General features: G+C 39.9%; 1 protein-coding gene across 6 annotated transcripts in view; it reads left to right on the top strand.

The window, feature by feature from the left end:
- The first annotated feature begins 238 nt into the window (after positions 1-238).
- Prlr (prolactin receptor) overlaps positions 239-23,002 on the top strand; it is a 180,204-nt gene continuing 157,440 nt past the window's right edge. For 2 of the 6 annotated variants that reach the window (XM_076551766.1, XM_076551764.1), the window contains exon 1: positions 565-823. The gene's annotated coding sequence lies outside the window, so the exon portion shown is untranslated. Of the gene's footprint in view, positions 824-1,384; positions 1,557-23,002 lie in introns of those variants that run through there. The other 4 variants (XM_042261432.2, XM_042261428.2, XM_042261431.2 and 1 more) reach the window with 3 other exon arrangements.

Below are 23,002 nucleotides of genomic sequence, written 5' to 3'. Positions count from 1 at the left end.
TCGTGGGTTCCTGAGAGGCTGCGGGCGTTTCTGTACTATTGTGACGTGGCTGGGCACCAAGCAGAGCCCTGGAAGTTTTGCTGTGTTAAAAAAGAAAGCAAAGCTTCCCGGGGTCACTGCTTATTCTCTGTCGACCACTTTTCCCTGACTCCTCCTCCTTCTCAGGAAAGGTGTGATTCAAATCCCCAGCGCCCCCTCAAGTATTGTCAAGCTGCTCCCCAGTGTTGCTCGCTGGGAAACAAGGAAAGAAATTTGACACCAAGCCTCATCTTGGCTACTGAGAGAAATATCATCTCCGAGGTCACTCGACTTAAAGGGCATTTCTATTATTGTTTGGTCAGGTCTTTGTGGAAGACGGTCCCTTCCTTGATTAGGCAAAACGGATCCGGGGGAAATCAGAAATTTTCTTGTCCACCTCTTCTCAGCATTCCGACTCCCCCAACTACCTCCGTCACCTTGTAAAATTGGCAGACTCTGGACCTTTTGCATGCTGGAGAAAAATCACTGTTTTGCCTCCAGCAAGGAACATGCATGTTGCAACACTGACTCCTCCTCTAGTGAAGAAAGAGTGAACAAGTGCACCGAGTTGAGCTTCTTCGCAGAGACACGCGGCTGGCGACTGCGGAGCAGTGGCTAAAATCCCCAGACGCCGGGTCTTCTGGGCTGGGCTTTCCCCGCCGTTGCTGTTCTGTCTTATTCGCCTTCTCCTGCTTCTGGATTTTACCCAGGGCTCAGGAAACAGCTTTACCTACAGTGATAAAGCTCCCGTCCTTTGCAGGAAGTGCTCACCGCCTGCTATGGAAGACTTTTCTCCCCAGCAAAAGTGAGTACCCAGGGCAGACCGGGCTGCGCGCAGCCAGGCTAGGCGCGGGCGGACGCTCTCTAGGGCCGCAGGTTCGAGGCCGCGTGTGGGAGGGGAGCTGTTGGCTGCAGGAAGGGACAGCTTGGGGAAATGCCAGGCAGCAGCAAGAGCCCGCGGGCGCGCGAGGAAATCCCATCCCGTGCTGTGACCATGCTTAAAGCCAAACCTTGATGTCCCTCTTCAGAGAAGCTAAATAAATGCCGAGGTGCTTGACCACGCACCCCAGCTTTTACAACGGCGCTCGGCGTATTTTGAAATATACCTTCAAGCGCGCCCTTGGGAACGAGTGCGGCGCGATTGTGGGATTTTGGGGTTGCAGGTGGTTTGCGTCCAAATGAAAAGCTAGGGAGAGGGCAGGGAGGTGGAAAAGATCAGAGAGGGTCGTGATGAGAAGCTAACTTGGGCAGTCTCCTGTAGGTAGCACAGCTGGGTGCCGGGCTGAGGGGGCGGCACTGAGTTACCTGCGCCCCCGCCCCCTCCCCGCGTTCGCGCGCTGGCGCGCGCGTACACACACACCACTCCCAAAGGCAGCTGAGTAGTGACAGGGAAGCATCTCCCGGTCTTAACCTACTGCCCAGGCGCTAGGAATTCAAGTCCTGGGGTAGAAGCAAGGACGCACCGCTGGAGCAGAGAACTGGAACCAGGGAGCAGAGAAGGGGGCTAGAGTCTGGGAACCCAGACCGGGACTGCTGAGGTAGGGGAAGGCAAGGGTTGTAGTTGTGGCGTTGTGAATGGAAAAATATCCTGTTAGTGACCTCTACCTGTGTGGTAGGGAAGCAACCCATGCTTTCCTAATACCCAGGAACTTGAGGTTTTTCTGTAATTGAGCCTGAAAATGTTTGCAACCTGTTATTAATCTCCTGAGGGTGGGAACGTCCTTTAATCTCCATTCATGGAATTGGCGGGGAAAGCTTTTCCACCTGAATGTCTTGACCAATCCTATCTCTGCCTCCGCTAGACTATACTACATCCTTGAGTGTTTACCTTCTGTTTCCTCAGTTTACTCTGCAAAATTTAGGGAAACTGGTAATTCTTTATGTAAGTTCTTAGTGGAATAGAGGTGCTGAGCAGTGCAGAAAACAGGAACATTTTAGGTGGTGGTGGTGTTGGGTTGTTTTGTTGTTGTTCTTGTTTTTATTTCAGTGGCTTTTTTTAAACTAAGGGTCTTTTTGAGAATCGATTGAATCATTTCCCCAAAGTGGAAACTATGCTTAAGAAACAGGAAGAATTGTACACGAGCACGCCCCTTTGCTGTCCATGCCTGAAAATTGCTTGTCTTTTAAGGATGCTGCTTCAGGACCCATCCAGCCAAGCTTTTGCTGGTGGCTGTGCTGGCTATGGAAATCATTGGTAGTGTTGGGAGAGTCTGATGCCCCGCTAGCAAAGACAGGGGCTCAGACTGTGTCCTCAATGGCTTCATCAGTCCCTGTGCTTCCGTAGACCCCTCCTCTCAGCTCTCTGAATGCCATACTCCAGAGCAGTGCTTCTGAACCTTCCTAACCCTGCGACCCTTTAATACAGTTCCTCATGAGGTGGTGACCCTCCAACCATAAAAATTGTTTTCGCTGCTACTTCAGAACTGTAATTTTGCTACTGTTGTGAACTGTCATGTGAATATATGTGACCCCTGTGAAAGGATCATTTGGTGTCCACATGAACCAATGTCCTTCAGGCCAAGTAGCTGGCTCTCAGAGAGCGGGCCAAGGCTTTGCTTGATTGGCTCCCCCAAACACTGTGTGGCTAAGGGGTAAATATTCCTTTGGGCATATATACTTTTTCTTTAAAAGTCTAGAGGGTCTCATGCCTTGTAGAAACGAGTCTTCCACCAACAGCACAGGGGCTGTAGAGCAGAAAGCACGTGGTGTTGAAGCCTGAGAGCTTCAGTGTGAGCCTGCACTTCAAATTATAGCTACGCTTCAGCAAGTCACTGGATTTCTCTGAGCCTCGCTTTCCCTGGCTGCAAGATGGGGAATAATTCTTCTTTTCTTGTGTGGTTGTTGAAATGGAAATACTATTTGTATTTCCATACATGCCTGACCCATGTTTAGTGGTCAACTGTTCTCGTTAATTTTGACGTTATGTTGCAAGTGCCCACTAGTCTATGTGTTTCAGAGCAGCTCACTCTCTCTCCTATGAGGCTTATGTGACCAGAAGAGTGAAACCAGCTCATTAGTCTCTAAGATGAGAGAGAGGTTCAGAATTCAGGGTCAAGTTTACTGTCTCAACCACGCTATGTCAAGCAGAACTCTGTATTGGCAACAAATAAAATACTTCCAGATTGGCATAGATTCTTAGACTTGCTCTCTGATCCTTTCTGGCCTATAATTTTGAATACAAAATCTGTGTTGTAGCATATGGCTACAAGTGGTTGAGTATGAAACCAGGAAAGTCCCCGGATCTATCTCCAAATGCACTATAAATTGTCTACACAGAGACAAATGTCCCCATTGCTATCTGTCATTGTGCGGTACAAGTTTTAAGATTTCAACTCAACCTGACCTCTAGGGTTCAAGTAGAAGAAAAATATCAAACCTTAAGGAGAAGGAAACTATATACTCCCAAAGTAGGAAACATTGATGATCAGAGTGTTCTTTAGAGTACTTGCATGCAAAGATGGTAATATTGATACCCTTCACTGAAACTTTCCAGTGAAGGGTAGTGTAGTGAATACTCGCATACAGTACCTCAACTAGTTCTCACAGAGAAGCTGAAGGTATGGATTATCCTGTAAAGTTTTCCAGACAAGGCAAATGAGGGCTAGAAGCATTTACCTAATTTGTCCAGCCCCCACAGTTTGGGGCAGAAGCCCAGGTCTGTCTGACTTTGTGGTCCATTCTTTTTCCATCACCCAGTTTCCCGATATCAGAACATTGCATCATGCCAACTGGACTTGGATTGTTCTCAAGGGCAGGGAAGACCACATGTGGTGTGTGGTTTTAAGTGAGGTGAACAAATACTTTACTTGTGGTGCCTATTAACTGGTAGCAACAGCAAACCACTTTTGAATAGTAGTTTTTCCGACCCTCACCAGGCCCAGCTGGTAAATTTCAGAAAAGTGGTACTCAGTATCAGCAGATGAAGCTGGGGCTGATTGGCTGTCCTGGGCAATCCTTTCAAGTTCAAAGAACTCTAGGCTTTTTATTTTCTGCTAGTTTTTGCATCAAGACACTATTTACATGTACTTCCTGTGTTAAGGGTCCATCCAGTCATTAATTCATCTGCGCTCTTCTGTGTGTTGAGTAGTTGATTGGACGATGGAGGAAAAGGCAGATATCCAGCTAGCTTTGTGGTGCTTCTGTGTTAAGGAACAGTGGTAGTTAGCAGGTAGTTGAACAAACACATAGAGATCATTCAAGGTCTGCTAAGATGGCCCCATGGGTAAAGACACTTGTCACTTGTGAAAGCCTGGAGACCTGAGTTCTATCCATGAAACCCATGAAATGTAGAGGAAAGAACCAGCTCCACAAAATTGTCCCCTGACTTCCACATAAATACTATGGCATACATACCTGTTATGCATACATGATACATGTACACAAATAATAATCTATTTTAAAGACCATTCCAGATATTTATAAGTTTTAAGAAGAAAATACAGAGGTTATAGAGCCATGTTGGGTTCTGGAGTACTTGAAATGAAACTAACCCATAGAGAAAGGTGCTCAATTTGTAAAACACCCTAGATTTTAAACACCTGGTACCACATATACAAAAAGCAAATTTGCTCCTAATTTTATTTTGTATATTAAAATGATAACAGTTTAGATAAACTGGTTTAGGCAAAAATTAATCAATTTTACCTACTAGCTTTTAATTTGTTTTAATGTGCCTTAGTAGCAATTTTAAATGACAATACCTAATGGCTTACATTACATTTGCATGGAATAGCACTACTTAAGACTGATAAGTTGACAGAGATATAATAGGAATTTCCTCCTCCCCACTTTCACCTGAATATATACTTTTTCTCTATGCTTGGCTAATATTCTTCTCATGTCTACTACAAATTCAGTTATTTGATGAATTCGAGAGTTAAAAAGACTCTCTTCCCCGGCTTCCCCCCCCCCCCCCCCCCCGCCATGCTGATGGTATACAGATGATATAGTTAAAGCCAATCCTAACATGTTGGTATTGGATTTGATGAAATTAACTCTGTTGGTTACATTTGTCATCAAGGATATAGTTCCTCATGTAGGCAAATCTCAAGAAGCTTTCCCACAAAACCCAATGACCAAAGGCACATTAAAAAAAAATGTTAACTTTAAATTGCTTGCTAAGACAATACATTTGCATCTCTTAACACTTTGGAAAGCCAGGGAGAAGAGAGGTAGGATTTCACATATGTGTGCAAAGCTCCTTATGTCATCTCCTGTGGTGATAAGAGTGTGTTTCCCTTACTGTCCTCTTGATGAAAACAGCTTGAACAAGAAGCAGCCCAGATCTCCAGAAGGAGTGTCACAAAAGGCCACCTTTGGCTTCTTTGTTCACTGGCTAAAATGGCACTTAGATATGTCACCGAAATAAGATATAATTTGTTCTTGCAGTTTCGTTTACTGCAAAGGGAAGAGCAGTCAGAATCTGGAAAGGGAAGAGGCCTCTGACTTGGAAGATCATGCATGCAGAGTCTAAGTTTGTCTCTTCTTCTAGTTTTTGCATTATGCAGACTTCCAATATTTCTTCCAATAATACTGGCCTAAGTTTAGAGTTGATATGATAGTGGCACAAAAAATGCTAATGGAGAAATGTGCTCTAAACAAAAATCATCCTGGTTATATCACTGATGGTCTGGACTCTGTATCATCTTACCACCAAGGAGGTATTTTCTTTATGTAGATACAGCAGAACACTATACTGAATGCTCTTTGGTCCATGTAAATAATGTTGGTTCGCATCTGTTCATTTCCATTGGAAATCTAAATCTGGGGAAAATAGTTAAAAAAAAAAAAAAGAAGCTGACTTGAATGAACTTCAGTGGAACCATATATTCTGTAATAGAGAAAAGGTACATGAGCATAATTGTCCAGTAGCACCATAAGAGAACATTCCTGGGGCGTGACATAGATGATACAAGCAATAAGACTTTGGGGATTCCAGAGGGCAGGATACATAAAAATTCTATAGTTCATTGCTAAGAACCTGGCATTGAGGATGAAATTAGACCAAGGCAGAGGGGGAAGAGAGAGGCTATCGTAGAAAGAAACACATGGAAACCTGTGACAACAGAAGCATGCATGAGGTGTTTGCTGATGTGGTAAGGAAAAATAGGCCTAATTCAGTGACTCTCATAGTAGAGCATGGTCTGAGAACTCTCTAGAAAGCTGAAAAACTTCTAATGCTTCATCCCTGTGTCTACAGCCTCCATCTAGTCGACCCAAGTTGGAATCTAGCTATCAAAAACTAGTGTTGGTTTATTTTGATTTTGTTTGAATTCCCCCAAGAGTGTTCTAATGTAAAGCCAGAATTTGAATAGCATCATCATAAAAAAATAAAGGAAATTATTCTAAATGGCATAAAATAGACAAACAAGGAATGTGGCCTTCACTTGGTAGAAATTTTTATCTACACATGTATTTACACATAGACTTCCAAATAATTGTCAGCTATGATCTCATCTTCCCATGATGCCTCTAAAGCCTCCTTTTGACTGACCCTTTCCATTCTCTGTGCACTTTGAGGGCGACCCATAGTCAATCCTAACAAGTGTGGGCAATTGGTAGGTCAAAGCTCTTTTTAGCCACGAGGATTTGCAGTCACTTCAAAGAGCTTTTTGACCATGCTCACTAGCATCCACAGTAGCTACTCTATATCAGTAGCTCCTTTCACCTTTCCAATTTTACAAACTGGGAAATGGATGTTAATGACTTGCCCTGGGCTATGGTGCTGGCTGGGACAGAGGTGACAGTGATTAGAGTCCTCAGCTGTGGAATTCTCTAAATTCTATTAAGTTTCCAAAGTGAGTCTGCCCAGCCTCCTGTTAGTGACAGAAGTCTTTGTTTCCAGCACTGTCATTTCTTACATGAGTGGATTTGCGTTACACGTCGCTAAGTAAAGATTACAAACCGCCTTTAGCTGGCAGCTGTGGCATACCCTGGGTATCAGCTGCCAGAAGGCAGTCTGACACGAGTCCCATGAGACTTAGGTTGTCACTCAAGCGACACTTGGTCATAGCCACTTATTATAATTCAAATTCAAAACTCTTGCTGTGGAAAGTTGGGGTTCTGGCTGTATTCATGCTGATCCTGATGCCTGACAACCTTTATGATCTTTCCTGGTGCTCCCTGAAAGGATATTGGTTCCTTATTATGAGACAGAGAGAGAGAGAGAGAGAGAGAGAGAGAGAGAGAGAGAGAGAGTCCATGTTTTTATAGCTGTGCCTTTAATTTTTTTATTTTATTTATTCTTGCTTTTTTTAGATTTACTTATTTCATTTTATGTGCATGAGTGTTTTGTCTCTGTGTGTGTAGATGCACCACACACTTACCTGGTGCCCAAAGAGATTAGGAGAGGGCATGGAATCCCCTGGAACTGGAGTTATGGATGCGTACGAGCCACCATATGGAAGCTAGGAACTGAACCAGTATCCTCTGCAAAAGCAGCAAGTGACCTTATCAACTGAGCCATTTGCTCAGCCCCAACTTTTATCTTTAAAATCATGCAGTGTATTCGATGTAATTATTGGCACTTTCAAACCAGCTCTGTTTTGGTATAGTCTCCCCCCTCCTCCCCCGCCTACCTCCCTCTTCCTCTCCTTGGAACCTTGCCCCGAATCTTCCGTTCTACTTGCATGTCCTGTGTGTCCTATTGCCCTTCCCCCAACCCCTCCTCAGCACCAGCTTTTATCCTTTCTTGATCTTCTTTCTAGTCTCAGGCTTTATACATATTTATACTTATTTGTAAAACCTAAGATAGATAGACAGATGAATGCATTACAAAGTAGGATCCACGTACGAGTGAGAATGTGTAGGTTTTTCTTTTCTTTGTGAGTTTGGTTCACATTGTTTAATACACTACTTTCCATACCCAACAAATTTCTCACAAATTTCATCATTTCACTTTTCTTTTCAGCTGAATAAAATTCCACTGTATATCTGAACCACAATTTCTTTATCCGTTCATCCACTAATGGGTATCTAGGCTGGTTCTAATTCCTTGCTGTTGTGAGTATAGCAATAACAAATATGGATCTGCAACTCTCTCTGTGAAGAATGTGGAGACCTGTGGTTATATGTCTGTCCAGGGGTAGTTTAGCTGGGTCACATGGTAATTACATTTGTAATTTTCTGAGAAATCTCCAAACCAATTTGCACACCCACAGGGCGGGGGTGGGTAAATAAAGTTTTTCCCCTGCACTCTCAACAATATTTGTTGTCAAATTTCTAGATGGTAGACATTCTGACGTAAGACAGGTGGTGAGGTGATATCTCAAAGTGATTTTGTTTGTTTGAGACAGAGTCTTGACTATGTAATCTTGGCTGTCCTTGAACTCACAGAGACCTGCTTGCTCCTGCTTTTGAGTGCTGGGGTGTCCCACCAGCCCAACTCAAAGTAATTTTATTCTACATTTCCATAATGGCTAAGGATATCAAACACTTTTTAAAAATATGTACTAGCCATTTGTATTTCTTCTTTTGAGAATGATGTGCTCATTTTCTTAGCCTACTTATTGACTGGCAAGTTGTTTCTGGGGGTTGTTTGTTTATTTTGTGTATGTATGATGTTTAATTTTGCAGTTATGTTTAAATTATGGATATTAGGCTCCTGGCAAAGTTTCTCTCTCACTCCCTAGGCTGGCTGTTTACTCTTCAAGCTGCACTTTTTAAAGAATTCCTTCTATAAGTTGGGTCTTCGCCAATGGTGAAACTAGTATTCCTTCTAAAGGATAGTAGAAAACAGTCAGCTTGTCACAGGAGGGATGGCAGGCTCTTTAGGGCAAGAAGGCAGGTCAAGTCACATCACTCTCAAATAGTTTTCTTTTTCTCTGTCTCCAAATCCATTACTAATGTATGAACAATTGCCGAAAGCTTTAGCTATAGCAAAAAACAAGCTCTAAACCAATGGTTCTCAACACTGATTGCACAGGAAGATCATCTTGGGAGTCTTAAAAATTACCCATAGGCCCATTGACTCAGGTTCTGAGAATGGGGCCTGAGAGTCTGTATTTATTTATAGTTCTCCACGTGAGGATGACGTACATTCCTAGGAATTGCTTCTCAGCAATAACCCAAATCTTAATTGCTTGTATCTATTTCTTTTATTGCTTGTTTTATGTCACATGATCCAGAAATCCAAACCATGCTTTTCTTCTGTGGCAATTTCATTATTCTACACTTACACTTGTGTGATTATTTTTCAGATGATTAGAGTATGATTTTCTTCTCCTTCTCTAAGCAGATTCCAACCTCAAAGTCACCCCGTATTGCCTTATGATTAAAAGCCCTTATATATAATTTGAAAGCCAGATTGCCACAAGGTTAATAATTATGAGATGGAAATATAAAGATTGAGCTTGCCTGCTACCCATGTATTAAATTTCTCAATTGCTGTGTTGATCTTTAGTTGACCAAGTCTTGCTTTCATGTCTCAGCCATTATCAGGTCAATCAGTTCCAGTCTTAGCACAGTCATACCCTTATTAAAAGTGTTATAACAGTGATAGTTTCCAAGGACTGTCATGGATAGATTTTTATGAAGAACTAACTAGGTTGTGTAATGACATCTCACACCTTGAAAAAAAAAAACACTTGGAATGCAAAGACTACCTGCAACAGACTAGACAAGGATAATAATGAAGATTTGTTTGGAAATAATCACTTTCAAGTCATCTTACATATGGAAGAACTTGGGATGTGGAAAACAATCCTAAAACTGATTTCCCACAACCTAGCTGAGTCTGGGACTCCAATCCTTCTCAAGAAGTTGTATTAATATAAAAAGGAAACCATGCTTTTACATGACAGGGAAGTGATAAGATGAAAAAAAGTGATGAGCTGTTCTTATTTCTCTAGGTTTCTGAGTTTTGATGATTGGTAGTAAACACAGACACTGCTGAAGAATTTTCATGGAGACAGGCAGACAGAGCTCTGTTGCTTAAGAAGCAGTGGGAAATTGACAGTTTTACTCACTCACTTTCCATTTGTGGAGGTTCTACAGGGGCCCATGATGACAGCTAGAGATGGGGTAATGGTATTTGGGAGGAATTTGTATACCAGTGATAAAATAACCTATATCCACATTTAAAAATCAAATAAAAAGTTAATGCCAAGAAGAATAACAAGGTGAAATACAGGAACAAGAGCTTATGAGTGCCACTTTAAATGGGCCTGCATGGTTTACCCTCTCTCAGAATATGTATTCTAATTACCTGATCAATGCCAAGAAGAAAACCATACAAAAATCTGAGAAGATGGCTCCAGGAAGAGAAAATAGCAAGAGTCTGGCGTGTATGAGAAACGGAAAAGAGGCCAGTGTGAGTGGACTTCAGAGGGGCTGAGATAGGGATGGAAAGGACGAGAAACCCCGAGATCATGGAACATAGTTAGGATTTCAAGTGCTCTGAAGGAATTATTGGGAGGTTCCAAGCAGGGGAGGATCGGATTTTGAAATGAAGTTTTAACATCAATGTGGTGATAGCCTAGGAACCAGAAGCAAATGGGCCATGAGGTGCTGAACATGTAGATGTACAAGCAAGAGGAAGAAAGGGTTGTGTAAGGTGACAGCAACAGAGTAGAAGGTTATTGCGTTGAGTGTAGAATTCAGAAGTAGGAACAGCATAGTTTCTAGATGGCCAGGCTGTGCTAACAAACCTAACCCTGTCTAACACAACTGCCCCTGCCCTATTCCAAGTACGGTCATTAGATTTGACTAAAAATCCAGTAGCCTATAGTACTACTGAGAAATATTAGTTATTTGGGGTTTCACAATAAATAGATAGATAGATAGATAGATAGATAGATAGATAGATAGATAGATAGATAGATAGACAGACAGACAGACTGACTGACTAACTAGCTAACTTCCAAGGAGAAGTTTCTGTTTGCTGCCTGTTACCTTCTAACTGCAAAAATTCCATCCTGTGTCCAAACCAATCTCATGAGGTTTGTGTTTTTGATTACCGTGTTCCTGGTAAGTGCTGGACTAGTCACAGCCAGGCTGTTAGTTTATCTTTTCTGAGAATTTTTTTATTAACTATATTTACCAATTCCTTCCTGACTTTATTGCTTTATGAATCGGTCAGTTTCTCCATATAAATGTAACACCTTGATGACAAGTACTTAATGAGCCCTTACTATCTGAAAGAATGCCCTGAGAATTTCATGTTTTAATTAACTCAATCGTCTCAGTTTTCCTTACAATAACTGGATATTTATTAGAGCCAATTATATGAATAACTGAATATTCTTGTTGTGGTTTTACAGATGAGGAAATAGGACATAGTAAAAGGACTTTATTCATTTGCCCAAGATCACATAGCTCCCAGGTGACAAAGCCAGGATGCGAACTGAGCCTGGCTGCAAAGCTCTGGGTCTCAGCCACTGTGCTGGGCCTTTTGCATCCAATTCTCTTTTATTCCTTCCATTACAAGTGCAGCTGTCACCATTACGTGACTTCTTCCTGCAAGCAGCAGTTCACCTGGCAGAGTCTGCAGAGATTGGACAGGACAGCTCCTCCCCGGAAGGCCTCCCATCTCACCCACTTGCCATCTACCAAGACAGAAGCACAATCCTTCATCTAGGTCTGGACACAATTGCCAATCCCAGAGGCCTGTTCCTGTGCGTGCTCTCTCTGCCCATAATTCATAGTTCCTGCATTATGCCCACCTGCTACCTCAGGCATGTTTCTTTGGTTTGAAGAAACAAAAATTACTGAACAAGCCATGCAACATTGTTCTAGTTACTCCCTAGGGCCTGTGAAACTTTGAAAAACAACAACAAAGAAGTCATTAATTATTTTTGTCATCAAAATATCTACTTTAAAAATGTTGAAGATTTTTCTCCAAAGTTGTATTAGGAGAGATAAAGGAAGCTCAGGGACCAGAGTTGTTTCACTCTGTATACTTGACATTCCACTGTGCATCCCCTGCTAGAGAATTCTTCTCTCAAGTGACTTGACTTCCCAATAAATAGCCTGGAAGTGGCAAACCCTTGCCCTCTTCCTGATAACAATAAGAATGGATTTGCAGAATTGAGGTTTATACAAAGAAATCAATTAAGATTCCTTCAATCTACATAATAAATGCTCCAGCAATGACCGTAAGGTAGTAATTATGATGACCCATCTTCCAGGCTGTAAGTTTAAACTTGATAAAGATTTTAATTAAAAAATGATACAATCTTTTCTTTTGCTGCAACTGCCACAGGGTAATTTTCAATAGAGACTGACATGCATTATTGGTATTGTTAATTTTAATCAAATCATCAATCTGTTCATTCATCTGTTTGTTTGATTTTTCAGTAAAAGTGTTATTAAAATGTTATACAACACACATCACATATTTCTCATAATTGAATTAAGTTCCAGATTCAAAACTGCAAAAGAAAAAGGAAACTATGCTCTTCATTAAGTTTTGAAGGTTTCCCTGGCAGCATCAATTAATTAAAAGTTAAAAGCCATTTCAAATATTTGAATATTCTCCAAATAACTCAGAATATTATAAAAGGCTTAATTATTTAAAAATTCAACTTGAAGTCATTAATATAAGTTCTTTCTTATTGAAAACCTTGTATTAAATATATCAAGTGTGGCTATGCCCTCAGATAACACTCAGCTGTTCGGTGTCAGATACTTGTATTAAATATATCAAGTGTAGCTAAGACCTCAGATAACACTCAGTTGTTCGGGGGTCAGAGGAGCATGATGGCAGTTAGATGATCATGGAGTTAACTCCATCACTTTATTCAGAATTAGACTTGATGCGTTATATCTCTCAGAACTTCCTGATTGATTTTTCAGATGACTTCATAGACATCATACTAGTGTTTGTATCTGTGACTTTTAAATTTTTGTTTTTGCTCATAGTTAAGACTAAAGGGGAAAAACATGCGTGAAGACTCTCCAGGCTTTTCAAAATTTTCAAAAATCCACAAGTGAGAATATGGATCAGATCCTCTTACTAAGTCTTCCATCTGGGATGTTATGACTCCATGAAGCCAAAGACTACTGCCCACTGGTGACACTAACTACTACGAGTTCGGAGTCTTCCTCACTCTGGCGTTCTCTTTCTAAACTCAAATGTATCATTATTCAGTGTGGTTATTTGAGGATAAACTGATGCATTTTCAGAGAAGTACAGAGGAAGAGATGAAATTGAGTAGGAAGTAGGAATCCATCTCCATATTGGTAGGCATGTTCTATCAACAGTAGGTTTATAAATAATTTAGGTAGAATTTGTTCAGCATCCAGGGTGAATCCTGGGATATAAGCCTGCTAAGACTCAACCTTATTCAGGGACTTGAGATTGTTATTTTTTATATTTACTTTTGGTTTCAAAGCTGGTATGTGTACCCACTTTCAAGGGGCTACCTGTAGATTTCCCTTTCATTGTGAGCTTCGGATCATCAGAGATTTTGGAGATCCCTTAGTGGAAAAGTACCTTATGGAATGTATATTCAGAATGCTGGGTAGGATTGAAATATCAGTCAATGGAGTTAGCTACTTGTTAAGATATGGAAGAAGGATGAGAGAGGGCAAATGCTGCCCTGGAGGAAAATCTTAAAATGTATTACTTACACCCATCGTTCAGCCTCATTACCTTTATCTACCCTTATGTCAATCATATGCTCCTTGGCTGACACCACTACATATTGACACACCCAAGAGCAGGATCATCATGGTTTCTGCTTTATATACTGCCCCAGAGCCGACTGTTTTCTTAGAATCTCGATACTCATTAAGGGTAAAACTTAATAAACACTTCAAACCACCATTAGTCACAGACAATTAAAAAGCAAATCACTGTCCATGTGACTGGAAGAGATGAAAAGTGACTAAGTAGAGGTGTAGGTTCAAGACACTAAAACAGAAAACTGTTGTGGATATCGCTCTATATAAATAAAACACTGATGGCCAGTGAACAGACAGGAAGTATAGGCAGGACAAGGAGAGAGGAGAATTAGGGAAACATGAAGAAGGAGAGGGAGACACTGCAGCCACCGCCAGGACAAGCAACATGTAAAGATGCCGGTAAGCCACAAGCGACGTGGCAAGGTATAGATTTATAGAAATAGGTTAATTTAAGATATAAGAACAGTTAGCAAGAAGCCTGCCACGGCCATACAGTTTATAAGTAATATAAGCGTCTGAGTGATTATTTTATACTTGGACTGTGGGACTGCGGGGCTTGGTGGAACCTGGAGAGAAGCCCTCCAGCAACAAATGGTGCCCAATGGCTCAAGTTTCCACCTTAAACCTGAGAATATTTAATAAGCAATTCTAATTGACCTCCTTCCCAAGTTGTATGTGACTGTCACACATTAATAACCAGTTGGCTATATACATATCTTCTCTAAGAACTACTTAGGGTTTTATATGAGGCCTGAGGAATAAATTTACCTGCTTATCTCAACCTATCTCCACTATCATTCTCTATTCTAAAAAGAAATTCTGTTTTATTCCCCCCCCCCATTGTGATGGCTCTATAGAAGCTCCTAATTCCTTTTTGTTTGGTTTTCTTCCCATTTATTGTCTGCTTTCCTCTTTAAAACGCCTTCTTCTTGTGAACTGAATGTTCCTAAGAATGTGCCAAAAAACCTTATAAAGCATGCAAGACAAGAAGGAAATGCTCTTGGCATTTTCATGTACATGGCAGTGAAACTATCTAATGTAGAGTTGGAGGAAGCTTTCCTAGCAGCCATAAGGAGAAACATGTTAAAGTCAGTGAAAACTCCCATCATCCCTTGAAGTAGTTTCTCTGGTACTTTCATAAATATAGTTGTGGTGAAGCCTCCTTAATATCTAGCTGAGTTAAGAATAAACCCTCAATATCAGAGCCCTTATTTCTAATTCTGCATACCAAAGAACTAGGCTCTTCCAAAGACTCAGAACTAGCTGTGGACGAGAGAATATTTTGCACATCTTGCAATAGAAGCCATTTACTAAAATCAGGCAGATAGCTCATATCTCAGCACTAAACTACAAGGGATGAAGTTATGGAACAGGTTAGTGACCCATAGAAAAGTTTCTAAATTTCTTTCGAACCTTGGGCTCATCGTTTGTAAAAAATGAACAAGCCAATGCTTGTATACCAGGACAGTTTTGAGGGTGGAGTAATCTCTGATTCTACTTATCTGTCATTGGTTCTTCATGAGTCCACCCCCAACCCCTGTGGTTTTAGCTGTATGCTGCACATGGAAGAAGGACCCTGGAATGATGACCCATAGTTTTTGGTTTGGTGTTTCATCCACTCAGCCACAGATAGCACACTTTCAAGGCCATTGTTCTTGCTAAATATTTATCTGGAGAGCTATATTATGAGTCTTTGGAGTCCAAATCTGATAACTATGCAGGAAAGCTCCTCAAGAGAGATGGGCTAAAAGATTACCTCAATACAACGTCTCTATTTGCCCTACATTTGATGCCAGCAGGCAAATCAAAGCTGGTTAGGCGTTGAACAATTCCCAGAAACTTGAAGGCAGAAGCACCTGTTCTCCCACTGGTAAAGCCAAGGCAAATGTAAAATCTCAGAAATCCAGCAGAGCCACTGGCAACAGGTACGGTTGAGAAGGTTGGGGAAAGCTCACTGCTGGCAAAAGCAAAGCTGGCCACTGGAGTGGGAGAGCCTGTTAGACTGGGCAAAGGCCTTCCTGGCCAGAGGCAAGACTGGGCTCATAGAAACCGAGCCTGGGGCACTGAGGACTGAAAACTAGCCTAACAAAGCAGATCTGTTTCCATTTGTGAGCGAATGATTCGGGCTTTGTGACTCACTAAACGATCTAGAAAGCCAAACAATTGTGAAGGGAGACATTTGGATTTCTCTGGCTGCATGGAGGGGCCCCGAGATTTGCATGGTGTGTGCGACTAGTTGAGGGTAGTCACACACACACACACACACACACACACACACACACACACACACACTCAAAGCACAAGTTTAGGTGCTTGTCTTTGTGGTTTATCTTTGGTTCTATTCATGTCTGTCTAATTCCTTGAACATTTTATGATGGTTGACATAAAAACCTTTCATTTGTGAAAATAAAGTATGTGACAAGAATCCGATAGCAAAAAGTTATAAGAAAATAAAATACGGAGAGTAACATTAGTAACATGAGCCATGTATCCTGCGTTGCACTGTTAGGGTGGACATCAATAACCACAGCGAAGGCTTTGGAATCTAAGGCATAACCAGAGTAATGACTTCAAATGTTGGGAATTTCCTTTAGAGTAGTGTTTACACATGGACTAGGGTAGTCATCAGTTGAAACATAAAGTAGACCTACACATTCTCACCACATAGATGGACTATGTAAGGCTGTAGTAAATGCATGTTCAGATGTAAAACAGCTTCCCTTCACAGTCGAATTCCATGGAAACCTCATCTGCAAAATGGCCTTGACCGAACCCTTTTCAACTCCTCTTCCTTTAGAAGCAGAGGATTTCTGATGGGCTGTGATTATTGTATAGTGTGAGATAGCTCTGACTATGCAAGTGGAAAAGACATTATTCTATGGTCAAGCATTAAGCTTCTCTAAGAATCTTGCCTCTGAATAAGTAGGCAACTGATTCTGAGACTTTCTGCAAGTGAATGTGTCCAATAAATAGCAAGCATTCACTGGGAACGGAAGGATGACACCGGCTATTACTGGAGGCAATTAAAGATTAAATCCCAACTGAATTTCATACTTGATATTGGCCACTGAGTCTCAGCTCCATTCATGAAGAGTTTAATCACGGTATTTACATTTTTAAGTCTTAAGAATTAACACCATTTATTGCTGTGGATTTTATTCCTTTTTTTTTTTTTTTCTCTTTTTCAATACCAGGGGATCAAACCCAAGAAGACATTATGCATGGTAGACAAAGACTCTAATCCAAACTTTTTACCCCTATACACTGTTGTGGCTTTTCTCTCATCAGTCCTGTCAGGAAATTGAAATCTTTCTAGAGAATTTGATATTTCAGTAAACATGAAAATATTCTAGTAGTTTCACCCTCAAAAGCACAGCTTCCTTCCTTCTAGTTGATATCTATCTGTGAAGGATAAACCTGATAGGATTAGGAAGCAGTTTCTCCCTTCTCCTATAACAATGGCCTCTATATTCTGAGCAGTACTATTAGACAAAGATTATGGGAATTCATCCACGAGTTAATGTTCTTTGGGAATACATGCTCCATTATGCATATGGGCAACCAGAATGGCACAGTAGTAGAGTAGTTTCCTTAATCCTTTTCCTACGTAGCTGTTTGGGCAGTGTAACTGTTGTGATTATCAAAACATATGGTAATACATGCCTACATTAATTAATTAATAATTCCATGTCAGTGAGCTTTCCTATGAAAAAAACTCAGACGTACAGGAGGGTGTCACTATGAAATGTTTTCATTTCTTTGTGAAAAAAGTATTTCTAAGATATTTGACCTACCAGAAAGACTAGTGTGTTGATCTAGACCCCTGAAGCCCTGTCTTCTGATTCCATCTAACTTTATGATGTTCCTTAGTACTTCTGAGTTTCATTCACCAATAATTCAACAATTCAGAGTAGATGGGAAGTCTAGAATTGGAAAGAGCAAAAACTAGCCAAAAAACTTGCTGACTCACTGTCTTCCTGAACTTCACAAAGCATCATTAACTTTACTACCAAATCTGCAAAGAAGAAAAAATAAAACCTGCGAATATAGAATGACATGACCAGTAAATGTGATTATCTTCATATGATTATCCAAAATTTCTCCTCTGGCCAACAATCTGTATCTACCAACAGGTGATATCTAGAGAATTTTTTTTAATCCTGCTTAGCAGGAATCCCAAAGATTAAGGATACTCCTTATCTGCCCCAGATTGAAGTCATTACATTTTCTGTAAGAAATAATTGTATTTTAGACTTTGTAGGCCATATGGCCTCTATCATGATTACTCAACTCTGCCATTTTCATGTAAAAACAACCATGAACAACGTATAAGTGAACGAGAGTGGCTCTGTTCTTATAAAACCTTATTATCAAAAACAGCAAGCAAAACCAGTTGACCTATAGGCTGTTCAAGATTCTCAGAATCCCAAGAACCTATCTGAAGTCATCGCTTGACTTATTTATCCTAAATTAAGTCTAATATACTATTATTTAGTATATATTCATTGAACAGTTTTCTATCATGAAAGGCTTTATCTAAACATGTACTTAATCGAGTTGCATTTAATGAACATTAACACAGCATGACTCGCTTGTCACATATGGATTTTTAGAAGCTTTTGTTTACCTTATCACTTTTGGAATCAATAACAAAGACACCTTAAGACAGCAAGTATTTTAAGTTCACCCTCTGTTGAATTGTATAGCAGACCTTCTCTCATTTTCATAAATTTGGTTTAAAGAGTTTTACATAATTGTAGTATTGGGAAATGACTTATTTGAACTGATCTTTTCTATAGACATGCCAGGCACATGTTAGGATAGCAGTATCTTGGATACACAATAGTTCTGTCTCCATGATTTGTCCTTAAATAACCCTACTCACTCATCTTCTTCATTTTATGCTGCTATCACCGAGTCTCATTAGACTTTGTGAGTCCTCAAATTGTAACAACTACACTGGAACACTGTATTCAAAATTGGTCATACCAAATCTTCCTAATAATGGAGAATTGTGTCTTTTGAGACCAGTAAACACCAACAAAGAAAGTCAGAAGTGTGAAAGTAGGGTAGAAATTGAGAAAGCACAGAAGAGACAAAATGGGCTACATGAAAAGAAGACATTGTCTCTTATAAAATGCCTTGAGCTGACTACTAATCTGTTCATAATTCCTTTAAATTTCAGTTATGACCCCAGTTAAGCTTTCTAGAGTGTGGAAAAGAATAAGAATGAAACTACCCTCCTGCTTTGTCTAGTAATGATCATGTGGTAATAAAGAGTAAAGATCTCTGCTAATAGTCTGTCTCTGTTGGGTTGCATGCCAAGATTTACACAAACCACATTCCTTCTGTGGGATGAGGAAATCTGGGACATATTTTAACATAATGGGCTAAATAACTCTGGTACCAAGATCTGGGAAATTTTACTTTGCATTGGTTTCTTTTCCCTGCCCTCCTTCCTGATCCAGTGGGAAAAGTTAATCTGCATTAACTGAACTGGGTTGTGGAAGGAATTACGCTTTCATTAAAAGTCTTGTGAATAATTTCGTATTAAAATTGATCACAGTCATTCTTTGGGAACTATCCTATAAAATCCATAAATCAAAACATTTCTCACACTTGTAGAAACTGTCCCAGGTGCTGGAGAAATATGAATGACCTGAGGGGTCTCTATGTGTGCAGAGTTTATGAAATAGCAAGGGAACAGACATCCATCAAATAGATTCCCTGGATAAGGATGTAACTCAGTCATAAGGAACTTGCCTAGAGTGTGCAAGCCCCCCCCCACCCCACACACACACACATAGCAGGAATCTTAAAGGTCCTTATTAATAAAATCAAACCTGGAGCAAGGTACTGGGGTGAACGCTGAATGATCAGAGAAGCAGAACAAGCCACAGTTACCTCATTAACCAGTTCCTCAGTTGATCCTGTTTCCTCAGACTGGAAACCTCTGAGTCCTCATCCAGAATGAATCTCAGCTGAACTGCTGCTCCAAAGCCTGAAAGCTTAACCAGCTAAAAGCGTCTAGTTTTTGGTCTTCACACCTTATATATCTTTCTGCTTTCTGCCATCACTCCTTGGGATTAAAGGCTCTTGTTACCACACCTGGCTGTTTCCAGTGTGGCCTTGCCAGGCGGATCTCTGCCTCTGAAATGCTAGGATTAAAGGCGTGTGCTATCACTGCCTAACCTCTATGTTTAATATTGTGGCTGTTCTGTTCTCTGAGCCCAGATAAGTTTATTAGAGTGCACAATAGTTTGTGGAACACAATACCATTACACACACACACACACACACACACACACACACACACGCCTACAAATCAAATGCATTGTTAAGTGTAGTTAGGACGACAAAGGAATAGCACATTATTATCTCAGAGATCAAGCCTAAGAGAGTGGTGACAGACCTAAGTTCAGAAAAAGGAAAGAACTTTCTCAGCTACAGGAAAAGCACTTTCTTTCAGCATCACTGGAATGGAGACAGCGTGCATATATGTGGGATGGAAGGAACTGTGCCTGACCTAAGCTGAAAACAGCAAGAGAAGAAACTAAAAAAGAAAAGCACTGCCAGGTCACTGAAGGACAGGCAGCCTGTGGGGTGGATTACATACAGGTATAACATGAACCTGTTGCTAGATATCTGAAGGACCCCTCAGGCTGCTCCAGATAACACTCTGTGAGGCGACCTTGGATGGCCATGGAGTGACTAGGAGAAGGAGATTAGTAAGAAAGATGAATGGCAATGATAAACCTAGTATGTTTATTATTATTATTATTATTATTATTATTATTATTATTATTATTATTATATTTGAAAGTGATACAAGGCCTTTGGACCATTGCACAGTTGAGATGGTCCCTTTGGGACCATATGAAAATAAATGGTGTTCCACATGACATAACTGGACTCTTTGGAGACTGTTTATATTTTGGTATCTCTGGCACTTATTTCAGAGGACAGGGAGAAAAGAGGCTTAATTTCACTTCGTTTAGAAAATTGGTAGAAAGGATCTTCCTTAATGTTTATGAGGCATTCCATCCTAGGCATCTAAAGACCCTATGTCTCCAGGACTGGTCAATTCTGAACAGCATGTGCTGAGTGCTCTTTTGATCTTTGAAACTGTGTTTCTGGCTTCAGCTTCCTACATATTTGCCTCAGAAAAGAACCCTTAACCTTTGCTTTCCCAAGACAATTTGATTTTATTTGGTACTTTCAGGGGATGGAAGACAGTAATTTTATGTAAAAACAGAAATGCTAGTTTTCCAACATATGACAAAGTGAATCTCTGAAATTAGGGAAGAGTTGGAAGAATGGATTTCTATATTGGCTTAAAATTATGTGCCTTCTTTTCCTAGCATTACAGGTAAAATCTACACACACACACACACACACACACACACACACACACACACACACACACACACACTGGCATCACTCATTGTACCATTAATTTAAGATGAAATGTTTGTCTTTCTTGTTAAAAAAAATCATTGCTTCCAAAAATTGATTATCTTTTCTTGCCAATGTGCTCCTGCAGGTGCATTCTAACATGATTTTGAAAACTTAGAAAAGCATACACATGTATACATGTTGACTATTATGTTTGTTGTATATTTAGCTAGATATATGATCATACATATACAGAGATATAAAATCTCACATTGATTACTTGATTGGGAGTGTGTTAGAAATAGTGAACATCTTTCTGTTTACATGAATCTTTTTTTATATTTCTTTTGAAAGCTTTATAGATTTTAATCTTAGGTCCTGCATACTCTTGTTAGAACATTTTATGTGTTGTTTTTAATATTAGTGTTTCCTTATAGATTGATTTTTTTCCCAAATCTTCTCTCTGGTACTACTGGACTGTAGAATATATATTAATTTATATATATTTACAATCTAGCTAACCACTGATTATTAAGTATGTCTTGTCTTAAGAAATTAATTTGTGATATTTGTAAATAATGATGATTTTTCTCACACTAGTGATTGCATCTAATTTTTATCTGATACTCAGATCATTGGTCTAAATACTAAATAATAATAATAATAATACTATAATGTTAAATAATGATGCTAGTGAATATCATTTCTAATATCAACTTCAAGGAGAATGCCTCTGGTAGACTATTTTCAGTTCTGGGAATATTAATGTGTCATGAGTCAGAGCTCTGAAATAAAAAAAAAAAACCTAACTCAACTGGCATTAACCCACTGTTTCTAGAATATATTTTACCAGAGGCATGTTTCCCGTCTTTCTAGATCAATTACAGCACTCAAAATTACATAAACTTGATTCACTTTTCTTTATTTTTGGAAAAAGAAAGTTTATGTTTCCCAGTCTTTTCCTTTTCATCTGTCTTTTGCTATATGGACTACATTTTTGTTTTGTTTTCAGTTTTTCCAAAAATTAAAAAGGTGGTTATAATTCTATGATTTCAATGAGTAGCTGCTGCTAAGTTTCCAAACTATCCCATGCTTGTCAAAGTGAATGATGATTCAAAGTTGATTACACAATCAACTTCTGAATGAATTGGTACCCTTAAGTCATTTCATCAAAGATGAAAATTTTAATCCACTTTCAACCCTTTTCTCAGTATTTAAAATATACTTCACATTTTCTTTTTGGGGTTACTGAGACCATCCATAGTGCTGTTTTCATAGTGACCTGCTCAACATCCTGAATACTTACGTTTTATCTGAGCTTCAATAAATCAAAGATGTTTGTCTCAATGTACCTGGATAAAAGCTCATTTTTATTGATTTTTGCATGGCACTTACTGAATCATTCATTTCACAGACTCATATTTTCCATTATTATGATACTGCTATATTTACTTTTAATTTTTTTTTTAATTTTTAAATATTTTTAATTGGCTACTGCCTCTGTAAATTTTCCCCTTTCCAAATGTGTCATTAAAATTTGAATCCCTCCTTTATAGAGTGACAGTTACCATGCAGGGGATATGTATGTGCACACAGAGGCTATGCATACACAGCCCAATCAGGTTTGTTAAATACTCTTCCCTGTAGGATCCACATCCCTAGCTGTTGCCATTATTCCAGAAAGTTTCCTCACCCCTGCCCCCAAGCACCCGCCCTGCTGCAAACACCCACTGACCTGATTCCTATCACCTCCAATTAGGTTTGTCTCTTCTAACAATTCCATCAGTGGGATTGATTATACACTGTGTGTGAGGCTCTTAATGTTCCTTTTCACTTCTTTTTCCATGTTTTAAGAGTTTTTCATGTGCAGCTTATATTACTCCAGATCACTTAGGGCTGGGTAGTAATCAATGAATGTATTGTAATACATTTCTTCTTTTTTATTCTTTGAGAACTTCATATACCA

This window comes from Peromyscus maniculatus, chromosome 15, assembly GCF_049852395.1.
Source record: "Peromyscus maniculatus bairdii isolate BWxNUB_F1_BW_parent chromosome 15, HU_Pman_BW_mat_3.1, whole genome shotgun sequence".
In the NCBI taxonomy this organism is placed as follows: domain Eukaryota; kingdom Metazoa; phylum Chordata; class Mammalia; order Rodentia; family Cricetidae; genus Peromyscus; species Peromyscus maniculatus.
The sequence above is the reverse complement of the archived record's forward strand: the minus strand, read 5'-3'. Positions and strand labels throughout refer to the sequence as shown.